The sequence below is a fragment of the Vanessa cardui genome, chromosome 19 (genome assembly GCF_905220365.1).
Source record: "Vanessa cardui chromosome 19, ilVanCard2.1, whole genome shotgun sequence".
NCBI classification, from domain to species: Eukaryota; Metazoa; Arthropoda; class Insecta; order Lepidoptera; family Nymphalidae; genus Vanessa; species Vanessa cardui.
In genome coordinates this window covers 9,243,553-9,265,423 of record NC_061141.1, presented here as the reverse complement: position 1 = coordinate 9,265,423, position 21,871 = coordinate 9,243,553, and the positions used below count along the sequence as shown (strand labels likewise).

Below are 21,871 nucleotides of genomic sequence, written 5' to 3'. Positions count from 1 at the left end.
ATTACATACATTATTATTAAATTACAATCTCACCTTACTGATTTTACGTCCACTCTGTTCAAAGGGCTAACAACAATCCGCTAATTAGTTGTCAACTTTTGCCCAAATTCACTCAAATAAAGTAAAAAAAGTAATGTAACAACCTGTAAATTTCCCACAGCTGGACTAAGGCCTCCTCTCCCATTAAGGAAAGGGTTTGGAACATATTAACACCACACTGTTCCAATGCGAGTTGGTGGAATGCACATGTGGTATAAATTCGATGAAATTAGACACATACAGGTTTCCTCACGATGTTTTCCTTCACCTCCGAGCAATACAACTAAGCAAATATATATAGAGGTGCTTGCCTGGGTTTGAACCTGAAGACATCGGTTAAGATGCACGAGTTCTTACCACTGGGCCATCTGAGCTCTTTGCAGTCATATAATCAAATAGCAGATTTAACCAGATGTCTGCGACATGTATAATGCGGAACGTGACTTGAACTCACGAAGTTTAATGCACAGTTTAAACTTTAAACGTAGACACAGCTAGGTATTATGACTTAGCACGATCCCTGAGATTTGTCACATTGAGATTATGATAAGACACATTTTTAAATTATTTTCGGAATTAGTCGAGATGACACTGCGTCTAGAGCACTGATCATAATCGAAATTTAAATAAATTAATATTTGACAACATCACATACATTACTCTGATCCCAATGTAAGTAGTTAAAGCACTTGTGTTATGGAAATAATTGTGATTCACTTCGTGCTCGGTTTTAATGGAAAACATAGGAAGGAAACCTTTATATATCACTTACATGTATATAAGCCAATCCGCGATAGATTGTAATAAATGAACAGAAGATAAATGAAATTAGTAAGAAAAAAGTAAATAGACACAGTTAAAAATACAAGTTACTAATACTATTACTGATTATTGAAATGTATATATATACTTCAGTAAATAAAAAAATACCTGTCCCTAAATAAATCTAAATCCCTGAAACTGTAATTTTATAAATCAAAATGTATTAAATATATGTTAAAAAGGATTTTATCATATCCTCATTTAAAAAAAGAAATGTTTCCGCCCGGGATCGAACCGGGGACCTTGTGCGTGTGAAGCACACGTGATAACCGCTACACTACGGAAACTATACAGATAAATACTAAATATCCTTATTTGGTCAAAGTATTGAAAATATGACCAATTTAGTTACAAGTTAATATACTTTCAAAAATATAAATGAGTTCAATGACAAATATATTTATCATAACTTTTTATTAGAAATGAATGTGGTATGTTTACACTAATCTGAAATACTGAGATATACTTAGTTAAAATTATATAAGTCAATGCATTTTTATATCAAAAACACTCATCAATAATGAAAATACCGTAGAAACGAAGATTTCATTGTCAAAAGTGAACTCAGATGAAATTACATCTAATATTCATCTACAAACTCCTACAGACTGCCTGTCAACGAACCAAGCTTTTACGTAACATGTGCATGTATGTACATGTGGATCTAATCTTGTGACTGAATTTTTGCTTATACTCTTAGTAAAGAATGTATGGTCTGTGGCTACACATGTGTCAGAATTTCATTGAAATGCAGTTTCTTCGCAATGTTTTCGGTTACGAGATGAATTACAACTTGGAAATAAACTGTAAAACTGTATACATTGCGCTATACAAGAAACTGTCTGTATGCAGTTAAATAACAGGAATACTATCATGTTCGTTGCTTTTATTTATGACATTTTTATTTCTCACATATTTGGTGATGTATTAACATAGAACTTACCACAAATAACTTACCAAATATAGAACTTTGATTCAGTATTAATTATTACTTTTGAAAATACATAAACAAATACCTATTTTCATAACAATGAACAAGCAAAATAACATCTCTACGATTTCCATTACTCTGTCTTCTAATGTAACTTTAAAGGTTCTTTGTTACAAACAAATATTTAAGCTTAAACCTTTTTACGGATTAACACTAATGACTGTACATACAGATGATTGCCGATCGGAGACCGAAAACGTAGATCTTAAAACCAAACGTCGCAAGTGCATCTTCAAACATGATTATCAATTTGTGTACAACTCGTTTACTTTACTTTCTTATACTCGTGTATAAGAAAGTAAAGTAAAAGTAAGTTTTCACCTGTAAATTTCCCACTGCTGGGCTAAGCCTCCTCTCCCATTAAGGAGAAGGTTTGGAACATATTCCACCGAGCTATTCCAATGCAACCCGCCTGAATGCACATGTGGCAGAATTTCAATGAAATTAGACACATGCAGGTTTCCTGACGACGTTTTCCTTCACCACCGAGCACGAGATAAATTATGAACACAAATTAGGCACATATATATAGTGGTGCTTGCTTGGGTTTGAACCCGAAATCATTGGTTAAGTCACTGGGGCATCTCAGCTCTCGTTATAGAAAAACATCTATAATTTCTGACACATGTGTCAACCAATCGGAATTGAAATAGTAGAGTGAAATAAGCTTTCAAGTTTTAAAAATGACTGCTAGAACTATGCAGTTATCAGTTATACTATATGATGACGATATTTTCTTAAGAGAATAAAGATAATCTAGTTTTTAATTTCTTTATATGGCATGGGAATGGGACGGATTAATCGCCCCTCTGTCGTTATGCCTACCTTGGTATATATTACCCATAGGTATAGGTATATGTATGTATTATTATGTGCCCATTATTAATTCAATATTATTAAAAAAATATATTTTCTCTATAATTTTGCTACATTTTTCTGTTCTAATATAAACCTACAATTTATTAGCGTTTCTCTTCATTGGTTCAAAAATAATGTGTATAAATAAAAATAAAATTTACCATGAAATGCTACCTGGTTGTGGGTATAAAGGGTTAAAGTAAAAACAAACGTTAGGTATTTAAATTTAATTTAGGTGGATGTGAAATAAATTAATCAATAAATAGTGTTTAGTGCTTAAATACATTCAGTCAAAACTTTAAAACAAAACATAGAATAACAATCAATGTGTACCTGCTGTCAAGGATCATTAAAGATGGAACTCAACTATTAGTATTTTACGGATAATTAGCATTTTTTTTTATCCATCATCACCATTCACTTCGCCATAAAAATATAACAAGAATGGACTTTTTATGAACACACCATAATAAAGAAAAAAATGCCGTGCTCTGTCGACCAAGCGTGCTAATCTGACGATAGATTATACTTTCAACTTTGTTCTTTTACAAGATATTACTTGATACGTATGGATAATTTTCTCCATCATCCGAGGATATCGTCATGGTCAAAATATAATGTTCTTTAAAGTCCATTGATGATGTATCTACTGGCAAAGCTGATGATGATTCGATAAATTAGATTTCTATTCCAATGAGCTAATGTTAACATGAGACCTTATAAAAATACGACCTGATAAATTTTATAAGTCAGGTCTAGTGTTTCAGTCAAATGTTCAAAATATTCCAACAACAATGAAAAAGTCAAATAGAACTGACGATTTTTGGACCTTTTCGTATTCGATTCGTAGTTTGAAGGAGATACGACTCTTTGTATTTTGGAAAGCTTGACAACATTGAGCAAGATTCTATATTTTATCGACAAATATAATTAGGCAGTCTTCATCTTTTGTTTCGAATTCACCATCAACCTCCTGAGGACGGAGTAACAGATCCAAAACACTAAATATAACTTAGAGTCTGTGCTTACTAGCAAGTAAGTAGCGAGTACAGCGATCAATATACCAATGGCGGTAAAAATGAGCTGCAAAGGCTTGGTTCTGGTAGACTTCTTGTATTGGCAGTCCGGTGGACATGATTTAAACTCGCAGTCGGGAGGGCAGTTGGTGTCCATATGGGATTTCATTCCTGGAAAAAGAATTATTAGTACTCAACATGAAACGAATTAGTAGATTATTGTATTGCTGACAAAATAGAATTAAGTGATTTTAAAAACGAATTCTTGACTTTGATAAATATACATTTTGGTTTTGAAAGTGCAATTATTAATATTTTATTAATAGCAAAATGTACTCAAATGATTTTTGCTTTTAAAATATTAAAGGCGTTGATATAAATAAGAACACACGGAAAAAATATTAATATTAAAAATTATTATTTATATATGATGATTTTGTAAATTATAATTAAATACTATAAAATATTATATTCGAAATATTACCTTTTGATACCTCAGATTCACAAAAAGTAGCCATTATAGCTGCACGAGCGAGACTCCGAAATAGAATGACGAAGATGAAATTAATTTTAAGTTTTAAATAAACCCTACAATAAAGAGACGAAGGTTGTTTCGCCTAAAAACTGAGGAAACATCGAAAAACAAGGTTTTCCGCGATGATCAGCGGCGGAATTCGTGCGGAAAATGGAAAATACCCGGAACGATGTAAAATGACAAGAAAACATACCATTATATTTTCTCCGTAACATTTTTTTTTCTATTTCGTACCATAAATATTATGGACATTTTTTATATACATGTATAAACAATTTCAAGCTAAAGTTATTAATTTCGGGATATTTACCTTGTTGAATGTCCTGTTCTCGTGAACAAGACATTCAACAAACAATACTAAGCTGTCGAAAAGTTACTATCTAGATTTCTTAGCAAATCGGAGGTCAGACAACTTAGTTTACAGTATACTTCGTTTTACCTCGAAAAATTTACTAAAACTATACAAAAGTAGCAACCAGTACCAAAAGCGTGTTCAAAGGTTCAGATCTATTGGTTTAATGCAACTGATTTATTATTAATTCATAAAACTTGACCCAGACATACTTACCGGTGAAGATAAATAATAAAACGTAAATACAATAAAATGTCAATAAGTATTATAGAGTGTTATATCTGCAAAAATATATATATGTAATCCCTTAAGAGTTTTTCTTGAACTTGCTTTGGTTTATAATTATTTTTTAATGTTTATATTATATTTAAATCTGACGGCAACTGAGAAATATTCGCGTAGTAACAATCATTATTATATAAAAGAATTAGGTCGAATGTTATAGCTGTATACGTAATACCACTGTTAAGTAAAATAAAAAAAAAATGTTACTATTTGTGATGTAAAATTTGGTCCAAATGTATTTTGACACTTTTTTTATACTAACATTATTATAACAAAGGCCTGAAGTTTTTCAGCCTCGCTCCAGTTATTATTCGCGAGGTGTTTTTGCAACTTATAAACCGTATAAAACATTATTGAAGTTTTACCCCCGAATAGTTGATAAATGAACGTGCAATTTGACACTCAATATGCCTTCTCCTTGTGAACCTTGCAAAGGTAACGACTCAAATAGACATTTTTATTGTTTTTTAGTTATTTTATTCGAATTATATTAGTTAAGCTATGTAACAATTATATTAGTTGCGCTAATTAAAATTAAGAAACTATTTCAATAAAATCGGGAATTTACTTCTATTAAAGCTCTTATGTGTCTCTATTTCGAGCCGAAATAAAACGGTTCCCTTTTGTTCATATAATTAAAACTATTGGAATAAGTTTTTTCACAGATTATCAAAACTTAACTGCAAGTGACTTTTTAATAAAAGCCAAATTCCAAAGAAAATTAATGACTATTTTTAGGTATTTATATTTTATTGATTGTTTACAATGACTCAGATGATTAAAATAATGTCTTATTTAATATTATTCTATACTACATTTTCGTATATTTATATTAATAATAAATTATTAAAACTTTACTCATACTATCATATTTAATTTGAATTTCTTTTAGAATCCTGCAAAGAGGGCTCGTGCAAAGATAGTTGTTCTTGCAAAGAAAAGAACTGCAGCGAAACATTAAAAGGTATCTATTTAACGATATTCCTCTTTATTGTAACAGTTCTTATTGAAATAAAACAGAGAACTGTAATAACACGACTTGTAGAACTCTTTCAGTGAGAATTAAGAGCGGGGCATTATGATGCGCGATTTTGCATTGACGGCTTCATACGACATTCTTAAAACAGTTTTTATTATCGTTTAGTTACTATCACTAAGTGCCAGTGGCGTAGCTATCGTAGGGAAGTGCACCAGGGCCCCGGAGGTGGGGGCCCTCTAAACTAAACCTTAAGCTTCTGAAAAGAAAGAATTCGAGTAAATACGACCCTGAGCAAAATTCTTATTTGGTATCTATAATTTTAATGGGTAATTATTAGTTAAAGAGGGATGGAAAAGAGGAGGTGAGGGCACGATTCTTTTTCTATGAACGGGGGCCATTCCTCACCTAGCTTCGCCACTGCTAAGTGCATGGTGATTATTGCTGCAAAAAGTTATTTTTATGACGTAGGTACTGTTAAATATTATAGAACTATTCAAAGACAATTCGATTAAGAAGTAGAAAAAGTCGTCTGCAAATAAATTTTGAAAAGCGAATTATGAATTTTTAAATAACAAATAAGTTCTACTGTGATGATCGCTTTATGTTTTAGCTAAGTAATTGTTAATCTAATGTTGTTAAATATAGACTAATCGTTCCATCTCTTTCAGGAGGCTGCTGCTAAGGTATTTCGCCATGGACAGGGCTGACACCAGACGATCGTCTGTCAACAGCCGCGTGACTCGCATCCTCGAGATCTGCTTCCCAATCTCCTTCTCTGTAGTCTTCGTCATCACTATTGTTCTATTCTATTGTATTATATAAATTTTGTGTTGATATATTCTTGACTTTTAATTTCATTTCTGTTACCACGCTACGATTTCCTGATTAAGTTTATAGCATGTGTACAATAATAAAATACTTTAGAATTTTAATTTAAGGATTTTAAAACTTGAAGGTACAGATTAAAATAATACTACCAAAAGTGTCATGCAAATAGACAACTATTGATGAGACATTATAGTAAAAAAAAAAAAAAAAATGTTGAGCAAATTTTTTTTGCTTTTAACTACTAGAGACATTATTAAAAAAAAATGTGCATTATTCGAATGTCATTATCTTTTTAAAAAGATTTTTTGTTATTTTATTTGCACAATCTATTTGATCAATTTGTATCGGCCTAAAATTTGTGAGAGATCGCTGTTTTAGACCTTAATCTTAGTCTCAACTCGGTACCATTTCATAGATTACGATAATTTGTATAAAGTGTTTTTATCAATTGAATTACAAAGAGGTAAAAATAAAATGCAGATTGGTTTGCGTACATGTTTATTATAAACGTATTCGAGATTTACAATCTCGATGGATGGATATTAATCGATTTAATCAAATCTAGAAACGCCAAACTGAATTTTTATCATGATTTGTATCTCATATTTTACGGGCGCACTACCCTTTTTTTATAATAGGCATACTGGCGAGTTTATGGATCTGATGATAAGCAGTCAACAATATCAATAGACATCACTTAAATCGCCAATGCCCCACCATCGGGGAAGTAAGATGTAGTTAGTGATGTAGTAGTTAGCCTGTAGTTACACTCGCTTCCTGACACTTTAAAAGGAAACACAACAATACTAAGTATTGCTGTTAGTAGCATATGGTTTTCCAAAAATAAGCCAAAAGGAGGTTTTATACAAAGTCTAAATGAATTTCATTGGATATGTTTACAACTCAAAAGGATTTCAACGATGTACCAAAAGTTCAAATTGTAATATTCTTAATGTAAAAAGAATATTAACTTAACGACAAGACATTTTATTTAAATTGGAAAAAATATAAAACGTAAATGATTAAACACTGACCTTCACGTGATAATGAGGAAATATTTTCTCATATATCGATTTATCGAAAAATTGCAAGCATTAAATAGAATGAGCTCACATTATAGTAATTACGCTAATTAGAAATACATACTATGATTTTATTGGAATTCATTAATTAGTTCAACATTGTTCATTATAAGTAATGACCTTGAAGGAAAGGCAATGCCATTGAATACTTCTCTTAGAAAACTTCTACCAAACGAAAAGGGAGCACACAAAAGATCTAATAGTCATGAATAGATAAGATCTAGAGGATAAGATCATGGCGTCAGCATCGGCAGCCACTTGGAAAACCAATACCATCTTTTTTTTAAATAAGTCGTTAAGAAATTTATTGTTTTGTCTAAAAAGATAATTTCTAATATTTATTAATCGTTAACTCTTATTTGATCTGCTATGAAATTTAATGAATAACGTAGGAGAAATTGGTATGAATGTGTTGTAGGGATTTACACCTTTTTTTAAATACTATTTATATTTAATTCCTGGTGTGTGGGTGTCTCTGACATGTAGTAAGAAATAAAGTTGCTTCTCACAATCTGTACGATTAGGTATCGTAAGCTATAGAGTATTTCCTAAGCATGAAAAAAAAGGCAAGAATTCCCAGCCTTCTATTTGTACACATATACCCTACCCTAGTTATACCCATTCAAAGTAAAATTAAAGTCAAACAACCAACTAGAAGCACCAAAAATTTATTGCAATCATATTTACAAATTAGAATATTTGAGTTCTTCAAACGGGGGAATCGATGTGATGAATCGCACTGTAATTAGCACAAATTAACAGCAGCCACCTGAAACAGCGAAAACAATATTATTAAACAATAATAAATATAAAGAAGAATTACGATTATGTGTCCTTAGAAATTAATAACACATCAGGATTTTTTGGTTAAGACTGGAGCAAATAAATTTAACCGTTTAAAATTTGTTTTACATACCGCTAGCAGTGGAGCAGTCTCCCGTACCACATTTCTCAGTGTTGCAGTTATCCTTGCAGTCAGCGGCATCCTTGCAGCTATCTGTTCATTCAGAAACAAAATAAATCAATATGTTGAACTTCCAATGTCTTCTGAGTAAATAATCTTCTGGAACTTCCTCTCTTATTATAAGAAGATTCCTTACATTGTCCATAAGACACCAACCTTGGTAATTAAGATATTATGTCCCTTGTGCCTGTAGTTACACTGCCTCGGTCGCCTTTCAAACCGAAACACAATAATACGGGGTACTGTTGTTTGGGGGTAGAATATCTGATGTGTGGGTACTACCCAAACGGGCTAGCAAAAAGCCCGACTAACAAGTAAGTCAATATAATTGTAATTTTTACCGTGAGTATGAAGTAAATTATACAAAAAAATAAACACGCCTAATGTTGTTATGTTGCTTAAATCTACGATTCCTCGTTAAGATAAACTGTTTATCAATAAGGGAATCTCGACATACATACCTATATGATGTATATATGAAAAACAATCACATGTTTATATGTTGCTTATCACTGTATCTATAGATTCAAACTGAGGCTTCATAAAACATAAACATACTTTGTTGTTTGAGTCTAATTATAAAATAATAAGTGCATACCGAGATAAACACACCAATATATTCTGATACAAAAAGTAGATTTAAACAAAATTTGCATCCTTACCTTTGCACGGTTCACAGGGAGCTGGCATTTTGATTTTCTGTCGATTGAGATGAAGAAGTAATAACAGTAGATGATGTCAAGTCAGACTATAATTTTGGTTCAGAATTGGATTCTTATATACTGGTCAGCTTCCACAAAAACTAAACAAATAGGTGCAAGGTTACTGAAGAAGTAACCTCGATTGTTTTTTGTTTTGACTATTCGATGACTCGTGGATAAAGTCTTTTGAATTGCCTACTTAAGCGTAATATAATTTAGTTCACAATTAGTTTTTTTTAGGTAGAGATGCTAAGTGGTAGACACGTCTATGGGAGAAATGGCGCTATCGCGCTGCGAAAAACTATTAACCATTTCTTACAAAACTATAGCGCCAATGAGAAATAAAATTTATATCCTCTGTACCACAATTACACTGGCTCACTGACTTTAATTGCAAAAACATAACAGTAGAAAGTAATACAGCTTTGTGTTAGATTATATGATGAATGAGTGATACCTGGGTAGGGAACTAGGCAGTGGGTGGTAGCGTCTGGGTAGACGGAAATACACAATAACTTATCATCAAAGGACAATGATAAGGAATTGTTTTCATGCTACCTAATTGTTTCTACTCGTTTTATTGAATACAACTTGATTGATTAAATACGTTCTAACTGTTCTGTTCAATTGATTCAACATTAGTACTTTTCCATTATCATGACATTACCATATACCTATTATAGAAAACGATATCAAGAGTATTTTTGTCGATAAACTACTAACAGGAAATGCAGGGCTTTTCGGAGGTTGTAATATTGTACATTGTTATATGTATATATGCATTTCACGTTCTTGTGTATTAATATAATAAATATATAACAACAAACAACAATATAATATAATAAATATATGTTAATTGTAAAATTTTTGTATTTATTATTATTTTAAAATTAAAATTATATAATATTTTAAAACTCTGATAATCTCGATCCTCCCAAACTTCAACGATCAATACCAAATGTTTTTGGCATTGATTTGTCGATATGCAACGCTGCACTTGTAACAAGAAGCTGCATATTTTATCTGATGTCGTAGATGAGAGCACGTTTTCCAGCTAGATGCAGCTAGCTAGTTCATAGCTTTGCTAGTTCATTTAGTAAGTTATGATGAAAATCTTCGACGGTCGTATAAGTGAGTGAATTTTTCATTATTTATTGTCAAATTTATAAGAAATATTTTTCTTTTAATGAAAAATATATTATAATATTAATAAAAATAATAATATTACACGTAAATAAATGAAATCAAGATTACATGTTCGTTTTTAATATGTTGAATAGAAAATTAAAGCTGGGGAAATGTTTATTTTTGTCTTCTGTCGATAATTAAGAACAATCCACTTCACATTTGTGGTATGTAAGATGTAAGATGATATTTTCAATCATGGAAAATTAATAGATGTTCTGCAAATTGTTAAACTCTAAATTTAATTATTAATAATTATTACAACTATGGAATAGGTAAATATATTTTTTGGTCTTATTTTTGCTTTCCTGAGATGTTTCATGGTCAGTCACAGAAGCATTGGATTCTATTTTGAATCCAAACAAGCAACACTGAACATTTCGAGTGCTTAAGATTGTTTATTATATACAGAAAATATTGGTGTATCAATTGCGATTGATTTTAGTTTTGACGCAATGTTATTTATTTCCAGACAGACTCTAAACGCGTTGGCTTATTTTGTGCTTTCGGCTTATTTAGTCCCTTACATTTTTTATTAGAAAAAGTAAAAAATATATATATTTCATTCGTAGCAATTACTTCTTTTTTCAAATTTGAAATTCAAATTTTGAAACTTTGAAGTGATTCCAAATAAATTTCTAAATTATCATCGTTCTTTAATTGATCATTTAAAGATTGTTGTTAATTTTAATGAGAGCTAAATGTTTTTTTTTGCAGTTTTGAAACCTGGCTCTTCAACAGATGATGTTTGCGTTCCAGGTTGCGACTGTCAGAGTATCGACCACATCGGTATGTTTGTTCTTTGTTCTAATAACGTGAAAACAAGTAATACTTATCGACTAATACATGTATGATACGCTTAATATTTTGGCAAATAATGTATACCGCGTATTTGTATTTTTATAATCTTAGTTTATCTAGTGGTATATATTCACATATAAAAATAATTTTGAACATTATTTCAAATACATAATAATAATATTCAATCAAAATTCAATCATCATACATTCACGTATAACTTTTAATTAAAAGTTTGTTATGTGCGCACTCAGTTATTGGTTATAATTTAATTTATGTAATGTTCAGATACAATGAGGGTGAATTTTTTAGATTGGAGAACAAACATAAATGGATTTATTGTTTCTTCCGGCTAGAATTTTTTTTATGGTTTATGTTGGCGGACGAGCATATGGGCCACCTGGTGGTAAGTGGTCACCGTCACCCATAAACAATGACGCTGTAAGAAATATTAACTATTCCTTACATCGTCAATGTGCTACCAACCTTGGGAACTAAGATTTTATGTCCCTTGTGCCTGTAGTTACACTGGCTCACTCGTCCTTCAAACCGGAACACAACAATACTGAGTACTGTTATTTGGCGGTAGAATAACTGATGAGTGGGTTGTACCTACCCAGTCGGGCTTGCACAGAGCCCTACCACCAAGTGATGCTGGAATTCTCGACGTTTCTCTAGTATAATCTACTTGTACACACAAGCCTTCCTTCATCAGAGTGATTGAAGATGAATCACTCTATTTATTGATAAAAATCGCATTAAATTTCATTGCGTAGTTTAAAAGATGGGAAGCGATTTTTATTTATGTTGAGATAAATCAAATCAATTTATTCAAGTAAACTTCACAAACAAGCGTTTTTGAATCGTCAACTAAATTAAATACTACCACCGTTTCGGAAAGCAGCTTCTAGCGAGAAGAAACGACAAGAAACTGCATAGTTGCTCTTTTTAAATAAACAGATTTACAATGCTGTTGTAAATGTGCAATTTACAGTACCTAATTAGTGTCCTATGATGGAATCCGAGCCTATCCCAGGCGTTTCTTTCTAACAAGTACTCTTTTAATGAATAATATGATTTATTTATTAATTTACTCTTAATAATCTTTTTAAATTTTGAGAATGGTAAATTTATTTGGTTTTGGTTAATTTATAAATTTATAAACACTAGCTTACTTACACCTATCTTATTAGCGGTAGAGTATAATCATGTACCTAGTTATTTATTAGCGTGTATAGTAATATTATAATTAGGTAAAATTTGTGGGAGGTAATTTGTTCGAACTAATGATTCAGTTCTGAAAATGTTTGCTTCTACATTATTCCTGAGTGCTTAAGAATTTAAATTGAATTTATATCATACTATTTTTTTTTTAGTAAGTAGTGTTTATGCAACACTCCTATCGTCAGTGAAAATGAAGAAACGCATATATAATTAGCGCTAAAATGAGAGCCATTGAGATGTGAGGTGTATTAACTTAACTTTAAACCTCATTTTATAATTGTAATATTTTACGCTTAAACCTTTCTTTCACACTGACGGTATAAGATGAATTCTCATACTGACACTGGAATCGTGCATATTACAACACATCTTTAATTTATATTATTAAATCTTTTTTCTTTTTTCAGGAACATGCATGAAATGACTGGACATAGACGAAGGAAATATGAAAAAAGAAAAATCCATATTTATTATGTAATTTTAAATATAAGAGAATAAATAAAACCATATTATTGCATTGTTATTTATTAAGATACATTTTTAATACAATTATTCTATAGTAGGCAGCAGTTTATTGATTTAATACCATTTAAGAAACAATATAATTGCATAATTGGTATCAATGTTATACCAACACATGTCAGATTACGGATATGACGCATGAACATATTGTGCGTTGTTTTTTTTTTAATTATTTGCACCTAAATTTGTTTTTACAATATGTAAATTACACATAGATAACAAATAATGTTATGGAGAAGAAATTTTCGAACTTGATTGCGAATAAAAGTAATTACGATATATCTATTTTCATGACGATTAAAAGATTAATGCTTCATTTTGTAGACATTTCTTCATCAATTCTTCTTAGTGGTCGAGTCAGTGGTAGACCGTTTGCAAGAGCAGGAGCATGATGAATCACACTTGCAACTCTGGCAGCACTGAGAAGGAGTGCATTTGCAATCTGTGAAAAAAAAAAATTACATTTTATGTCACGGAAAGTTTTTTTTAAACATCGATGTTAAAAACAGGTACAGGCATCATTAGTAAGTTGCTAAAAATACACAAAAAAATGTTCATTTAATCTCCCCAAAGTGACTAAACATAATTTTCCCTGTAAAACATTTTTGTTAAAGAGGTTGAACACATTATACAGTACATTCATCCAGGGAATATTATATTAAAAATATAAAAGGCATAATAACTCCTTGTACCTAGCGTTGGGTTTACACCTCGCTAATGATAGAGTCTTGGGCCATACATGTGGCGCCCCAGTAAAAACTATTTTGGAGGGAGATCGTCCGAACACTGCTGCAAGCAGTTCTTATTCAATTGTACGCCTCTTTCATTTAAGCTGGATCCATGTTGTGTTTATTTATTTTCTCTATGTCGTGTACAATAAAGTAAAGTATGCATAAAAATAAGTACCAGTACACAGATTACAAAAATATTTTAAATACGAAATTAATTATGTCTGTCTCTGTGCCGATTGCTCTCTCACAGCCAACCCCCTAAACCAAATGTGATAAAATGAGGTTTGAAGTAAGCTTAACTCCAAGGGAGGACTGAAGTTACCTTGTGTAGTTTTAGCTATACCTAACGAATAACTCCTAAAACGCGAATGTAGTCGCGAGGACTGGTATTCAATAAAAAGACTTACTCGTATTGTTGTTAAAAAAATCCTCTCCCAGTTCGGTAATAAAAGCGAGTAACAACACCGACCAATTTAATTACGGTACACTATAAAATTGTACGACGGGTTTTTCAAGGTTACCTGAGTAACCAGGACCAGGTATAACCTGAGTCCTCCGAACCCGTTCGGTTAGTTAAACATTTATGTCCATTGCAACTTCCAGTGTTCCTGACCTCCATTACTTTTCAAGGACAAAGACTAAGTAAAAATACACTCACTAAAAACATCATATCAAATAAAAACGGATAAACAGTAGTTCAAAAAATGTCTCGAAACGTTGAACATAGAATTATCGAAACTATAATCTTCGTTACTTTAATCGTCACTTGTTTTTGTATTGAAGGAATACAACGGGTGAAAGAAAACCCTGTGAGAAAAGCATTTATTTAATAACAATGAAATTCTACTTCATGTTTATCCACCAACCCGCATTAGAGTAGTGTGGTGTTAGCTTCCAATTTTCTCCTCAAAGCGGAGGGCTTAGACCAGCAGAGTCACTTTTAGAGAATGTTTATTTAAAGGTTGATACTTTTGTATTAGTTCTTAAAGATCTTAAAGATTCTTAAAGATCAAGAAAGAAAATGAAATCAAGTAATTGTCCGGAGAAATGGAAACCAATAACATAGAATAGAAGAATATGGAGGGAATTATACGGTCAGGCCTAAATGCCGATAGTCATCAAGATAAACTATAATTCGGTAACGAATTCGGCTTATAAAATATTTCGAAAACATTTTTCTTTATGTATTTACATAGTATTTAAGTGTAAATGATCGCGTGGAACGGTAGCAAGAATGCTTGGAATAACAAAATAAATAACAATAATAAAATAAACTCGAAATTAAAGACGTATTAATTCATAATAATTAAATACAATATTCGTTAATGAAATTAAGTGTTAATATCCTATTATCTACAAATGAATTCGTATGAAGGTTTTGTAAGCACTGGACATGCGAAGGACATAATAGTAGCTAGTTCTAACGACTTTGTTATCAAACAAAGTTTACCTTTGTTGAAACACGAACACGAATTATTTTGAACACTAATTAAGGTACAACGTATAAATATTATCTTTACAAAATTCTGATCAGTTAATATTTAGTAAACATCTTTAAATGGCTAGTAATAATTGTTCTATTTTGATCATTAATTTTAAAACATTTTTCAATTTTATTTTAGGATAATTTAGCATTTAAAAAAAAACAAGTGAAAGTCAAGAATTAATTATTAATATTGTTGTAATTTATTAAAAAGTGAACGTTGCGAATTAAAGTAAAACTTTATAAAATTATCAATTACGCGATAAAGATGTTTTATATCTTGTTGCTATATGCAATTTTATACCAAAATACCCAAAATTAACGATGATAATATGTTGCTGGAAAGATATTTAAAATCACTTTTCAACTGACTGTGTAATAGTTTAGATGTAGAAGATTCTTAGATCAAAGTCACAACTTATAACCGACTAGCTGTGCCCGCGCCCTTGTATGCGTTTGAATTTAACAAAAAATATATTATTGTAGCCTAAGTTACTCCTAATTATATCAGTTATCTGCCAGTGAAAGTCCCATCAAAATCGGTAGCCGTTCCAGAGATTAGCCGGAACAAAAAGACAGACAGACAAAAATTGTAAAAATATTCATTTTGGTATATGTACCGTGTATACATACATATGGATTGAGTAAAAAAGGCTATTTTAATATAACAAACAGATTTAAAAAAATGCAAATATAAATAATATCACAAGTTATACTCACTATCACCACAACCTCCACAAGGCATCTTAATATTTTATTGATAGAGTTTGATGCAACGTACGTCCACGAACAATGGAACAGAAGACTTGCCTGCAATCGATCTGTGTGGTTATTTATACGGATACCAGTCAACAGATATGAATTAATTGTACAAAAATATCGACCTTAAACACTCGTCATAAAGATTATAATTCTGAAGCAAAGATAATTGAAATTCAGTCCATAGCTGGCCCACCGTATATACTCGTTCTCGATTAAAGAGTGTTCGGAAAATGGCATTTGCATATGTTTAAATATTTATTGATTATTTTTTAAAAAATAATGTTTTAACGAGTAATGTATAAGATAAAATAAGATATTTCACATTTGTGCATGTGTATCCATCTGTTTCTTAGAGTCACAATCAAAAACTTAATATTTCAATTTTTATACGTGTCACCTTTCTAGTTATTCGAAAATTACATATCTTGTGCATATCAGGACTCTCGATTCGTAAGGTCGTCTGAGTGATATACAGACCATAACCATGATGCTGTTCATATATATCATACCATCTTAAGGTTGCAGTCTAGAATATTCTAAAACGCAAATTTCTTTAGTCATATTCAGTAACTGTCATTTATTTAAGAAACGAGAGAACTACCAAGTGGTTGTAGGTTATGACGAGCCCATCTATCATTCAAACATTCAACATATTAATTCATACTAATATTATATATGTTTAATTTAATCTGTCTATTTTTCTACCACAACTAAACTGTATTGAATTAAATGAAATTTCCTTTATAATAAGCTTCAACCCCTACAACAACAGCCTTTAAATCCCGTCTGCTGAAAGATGAATTATAAAGTCAAATTAAGCACATGAATCAGCGGTGCTTGCCTGGATTTGAACCCGCAATCATCGGTTAAGATGCACCCGTTCTAACCACTGGGCCATCTCGACTCCTCCTTCAACCCCTAGTAAAGACAAAAGCTTCATTTATATGCCTAATACCTAACGAATATCACCTAAAACACAAGCGAAGCCACGACGATTAATATAAACATATATGTATGTATTTCAAGTAAGTAACCGTTAAATGATTAATATATCTTGTTGAAAAAGCTGAAATATTAAAAGGAATTCGTTAAGAACAAACTCGTAACTCATCTCAGAACAAGATGGTCACAAGTCAGAAACTGAAACGCAAAATTGAACTTAATAACAATATCATATAAAGGATTTACGTATGAAAATAGTATATAACACAATTTACTTACAACATTTCAACAGTTATTACAGAATGACTAAGTAGTATGAATCTAAAAAAGAATAATACAATTAGCAAAAGTATACAAAATACCATTACACATAAAAGGAGTGTGTGTTTTTAATGAGAGCACTTATGAACTAGTCTATCAAGTAAATTAATTATCCAATAATAAAATAATACTTTTTGCAGATACTGCTGTTTGCTGGGATCTATATAACAAGAGTAACTGGATCGTGCCAGTTATTTCAATGTAAATTAGTAAAGTAAATGTATGTATGTCCCTCTACAGTGCAAAAGCCTTTTATCATAAGGAGGTTGAAATGTATTCCTCAAGTTTGTTTCAATTTACTTTGACAGATGCCGCAGAATATCATTCGAACTTGTTTCCATGAGATAATATCGGTTCTTTTAGAATTTAAATGTTAAGTAGTAAATATTACTGTTAGACAATTTTGAATTAACAAAATTAAGACAATTGTAGGAAATAATTATATTATAAATTTCGCCGGTGTTTTTTCCGAAATGATACGACTTAGGAAAAGAGATTATTAATAAAGCCGCAAGCAAAGCAAAATAAACTACTAAACTAGTCAGTATTTATAGAGATTTTACAAATCGTTTAAAACCCATGCCCATTTATGTCTGGTTGTGTATCCGAACGTGATCCTGCAATAACGCACCTATAACTCAGCCTAATATATATCTCACAACTATACAAAATGCATTTACATACATTGCTTGTTTCTTAAACATTTCTTAAATAAGTTGTCTTGAATAACGTTCAATGTATAGCTCAAATTGCGTTTATGTCAAACATCAATACAATTTATTGCATTTGCTAATTTTAGAACAGTTTATATGTTTAGCACTTCAATGAAACCATTGTGCAGTTGAATCGATATATCTTAAGTATACTTATCTTGTTTAGAAAACTAATTGAACTGCAACTAATATCTGATAAGAAATATTCTGCGATGTTCTACGCATTACCTTAGATTATTGAAAGTAAATAGTTTATTAAATGTTTATAGTCATTATTTAAAATAATAAAGTAAAATAAGGTAAAGTAACAGCCCGTAAAATTCCCAATGCTGGGCTATAGGCCTCCTCTTCCATTAAGGAGAGGGTTTGGAAATTCAGTTCAGAATTTCGATGAAATTAGACACATGCAGGTTTCCTCACGATGTTTTCCTTCACCACCGAGCACAAGATGAATTAAAAAACACAAATTAAGCACATATACATAGTGGTTACCCGAAATCATAGGTTAAGATGTACGCCTTCTAACCACTGGGTCATCTCAGCTCTTTTGAAATAATAAATTATTTTTGTAAAGGAAGTCCCTTATAGTTTAAGATACTTTAATGATTAATAATAAAGTTATAATTAGTATACTATATATAATAAAGTATAAAAAAAGTTTACGGCATCAAAGAAGATCCGATAAAATTTCTAATTGCAAACTAATCATATGTGATCGCTTAATGACCTCGCATTACGCGTTCATTTTCATAAAAAGCCTATGGAGAGCCGTGTCTTAGCGAAGACTTCGGTACTTTGAGCGGAAGCGAAAATACTTCGCCCACTTTTCGAAATCAAAGGTCTTAAACTTACTTGTGCAGTCACACTTCAATCAAATGTCGATCGCATTAAATTCGAAATTTACATCAAACCCGTATGGGTAACGATTACATGTTGCACTTAATTAGCAATTATCCTAACGACTTCACGATAAACCCGGCGCTAAGATACCATATCCCATGCCCATTGCCCATTCGCTGAAAGCCGAAAGCGAATAGTTCTTGCAAAACATAAAACTAATAACTAATAGGTATCTTTGGGGTAGGTATTGGCTTTTGAGCAAGCAATATCTTCTGGACTTGTATTATAACTAGGCATTTCTTCAAGGATAATCTTAAGGTATATAATAACTGGGATTGTTATATATTATTTTGGCTAAAGATTCAAATATTACGCAATAATTTTTCACAATTTTAGCAGTGGTAACAGAATAATTATTACATTCTATGAAGCTACCAAAATAAATTCCTAATTAAAAATTAATAAAGTACTGCAGTCTTTTGTTTCAAACAAATAACGATTGCAATAAAAAAGTAATCAGTGTATTAGTTTATGAATTACGAACAATGCAGCAAAAGGCACGTGCAGTAACACGCAGACAAACGAAATAAATAAACTATAACTTTCAAAACTGTTAAACATTACTTTAAAACGTCATTCATTTGAAATCGAAAACGTTAACCTAAAAATAACATAACTAACGTTAACTTAATACATAAAAAAAAAAAACTGATAATAATGAGAATATTCATACACAATAATAACTTAAATTTTTCGTTCGTATGTTAGTTATGCCTGTGTTAGTTATGCTAGAATAAAGCCCTTTTGTGGCTTTTTTTTATTTGGATAAAATTCTCAGGTATATAATAAATAAAATAATACATGCTATTATTTTTAAATAACAGTAATAGCAAATTCTAATAAATTAGATAAAGCAGGAATATTGATTTTATTTTAACGTTTACTAATTTCACGCAGACGTTATTCACTAATTAATTAAACACTTCTTAGGTATTAACACTTAACAGTGACATTATTTCATCATTTAGATATTTTTTTAAATAATAATTATAACTAACTAACTATGTCTCCTCGTAATAATTTCGTATATTAATGTTACACATTTGTAATATTGCTCAGAATTTCATATCAGGAGTTTAAAAAGAATATTACGTTGTAGTTCTTATTTTTATAACATTTTACTTTATTCATCAGCGTTTATAATTCATCTCGTACTCTATGAAGGAAAACACCTTCATGGTGTTTCACCTTCTTCAGGATGAGAATCTAACGCAAATTAATCCACCAGCTTGTATTAGAGCAGCGTGGTGGGACAAGCTGTATAAGTACACGTATTTTGTTTACACATTACATTAGTTTACATCATGGCTGTAGGCAGGCGGGGGTTCAAACAGCCCCCGAAATTTTTTCACCAACCGCTATCGTATTATCAAAAAAAAAATTTGCGCTAATTAAACAAATAAAACGTAAGTATTTATTGGTTTATAGTGGTAAATTCGTTAATGCCTGTGTTGAACAAGGCTGAATTCTATCACCCACTTGGTTTCTTCTGCATATCAGTTACTCAAGTTAGTCAAATCTGTAACATTTACTGCTATGCAGACGACACTACTGTAGTCACCTCATACACCGGCCGGGCTAATATTTCTCGTGAATACGTTGGAGAAAACCGGAACAAACTTGTGTCTGAAATCTAGTCTTCATTAAACAAAGTCTCAAACTGGGGCCGGCTAAAGTTAGTCCATATATGATTGCTATTTTGCTATTAAAATATCTGATGGCGGGGATTTACTCTCCCTTAGTAGGTTATTAGGCTCACTTAATAGCTTCGGACCTTAGCTGGCTGAAATTAGTCAACGTCAACCCCAAAAAGAGGTAAGTTTGCGCGCTAGCCGCTAAAAAAATTACCATTTCTCCTATCTCCACGATTTCAGAAGATTCCAATAGCCGCCACAGCTAGTATTGGAATACTTGACGTAGATATTTCGAGCCTCGTTCACTTCCGCGGTCAATGGGAACGCAAATCCAAATTGGCATCAAAAAAGCTCGGTGTGCTCCGCAAGCCAAGACAGTATTTCACGCCGGCCCATCGCCTTATACTATACAAGGCGCAAATTGAACCCCATATGGAATATTGCTCACACCTCTGAGCGGGTGCTCCCCAATACCAGCTCCTTCCATTTGTCCGCATCCAACGCAGAGCGGCTCGAATTATCGACGATCAAGCCCTATTCGACCTGCTTGATCCTTTGGCTTTGCGTAGAGATGTTAGATCACTCTGCATCTTCTACCGAATATTTCACGGAAACTGTTCGGATTAATGCCGGCTGCTGAATTTCACCTTCGGACATCTCGTCAAAATTCAAAGTTTCTCCCGCACCATCTTAATGTTCAAAAATCCACAACAGTACGATTTTTAAGACATTTTCTACCTTGCACAACCACTCTGTTAAACCAACTTTCGCCGACGCTTTTTCCGAACCGATACGACTTCGGAACTTTAATAAAAAATGAAATTAAAAATTTCAGAAACCCCCGCCACAAAAAACATAAGCTACCTTTAAAAAGTAAAAAATAATAAAATAAAATTAATCCTAAAGTACCTATATGTATAAGTATGTATTAATATTTTAAAAAAAAAACTTCACATTGGGGAGCTATGATGCCACAGCTAGACAGACACGTCAAACTTATAACACCCCTCTTTTTGCGTCGAGGGTTAAAAAGAGAGCGTACTCCTTCCTTAAAGGCCGGTAACGCACCTGCAAGCCCCACAGTTGTCCATGGGCAGTGGTAATCACTTTCCATCAGGTGAGCCTCACGCTCGTTTGCCCCCTACATAAAAGAAGTCGTCTGTTGTCTTTTAAATAATTGTGTATAAATTATGTATAATTTAAA

General features: G+C 31.7%; 4 long non-coding RNA genes and 1 other non-coding gene across 5 annotated transcripts; 2 read left to right on the top strand and 3 right to left on the bottom strand.

Moving 5' to 3' along the window:
- Positions 1-1,075: 1,075 nt before the first annotated feature.
- Positions 1,076-1,148, bottom strand: Trnav-cac. The gene has a single exon. It is a non-coding gene; the product is annotated as a tRNA-Val (tRNA).
- A 4,080-nt stretch (positions 1,149-5,228) lies between these two features.
- LOC124537780 lies at positions 5,229-6,664 on the top strand. Its single transcript, XR_006966937.1, has 3 exons — positions 5,229-5,333; positions 5,791-5,862; positions 6,546-6,664. It is a non-coding gene; the product is annotated as an uncharacterized LOC124537780 (long non-coding RNA).
- A 1,775-nt stretch (positions 6,665-8,439) lies between these two features.
- LOC124538025 lies at positions 8,440-9,565 on the bottom strand. Its single transcript, XR_006966954.1, has 3 exons — positions 9,414-9,565; positions 8,704-8,784; positions 8,440-8,556 (listed from the first exon to the last, which is right to left on the bottom strand). It is a non-coding gene; the product is annotated as an uncharacterized LOC124538025 (long non-coding RNA).
- A 931-nt stretch (positions 9,566-10,496) lies between these two features.
- LOC124538067 lies at positions 10,497-13,168 on the top strand. Its single transcript, XR_006966962.1, has 3 exons — positions 10,497-10,583; positions 11,355-11,426; positions 13,067-13,168. It is a non-coding gene; the product is annotated as an uncharacterized LOC124538067 (long non-coding RNA).
- LOC124538065 lies at positions 13,169-16,369 on the bottom strand. The gene is made up of 2 exons (XR_006966961.1): positions 16,116-16,369; positions 13,169-13,623 (listed from the first exon to the last, which is right to left on the bottom strand). It is a non-coding gene; the product is annotated as an uncharacterized LOC124538065 (long non-coding RNA).
- Positions 16,370-21,871: the final 5,502 nt, after the last annotated feature.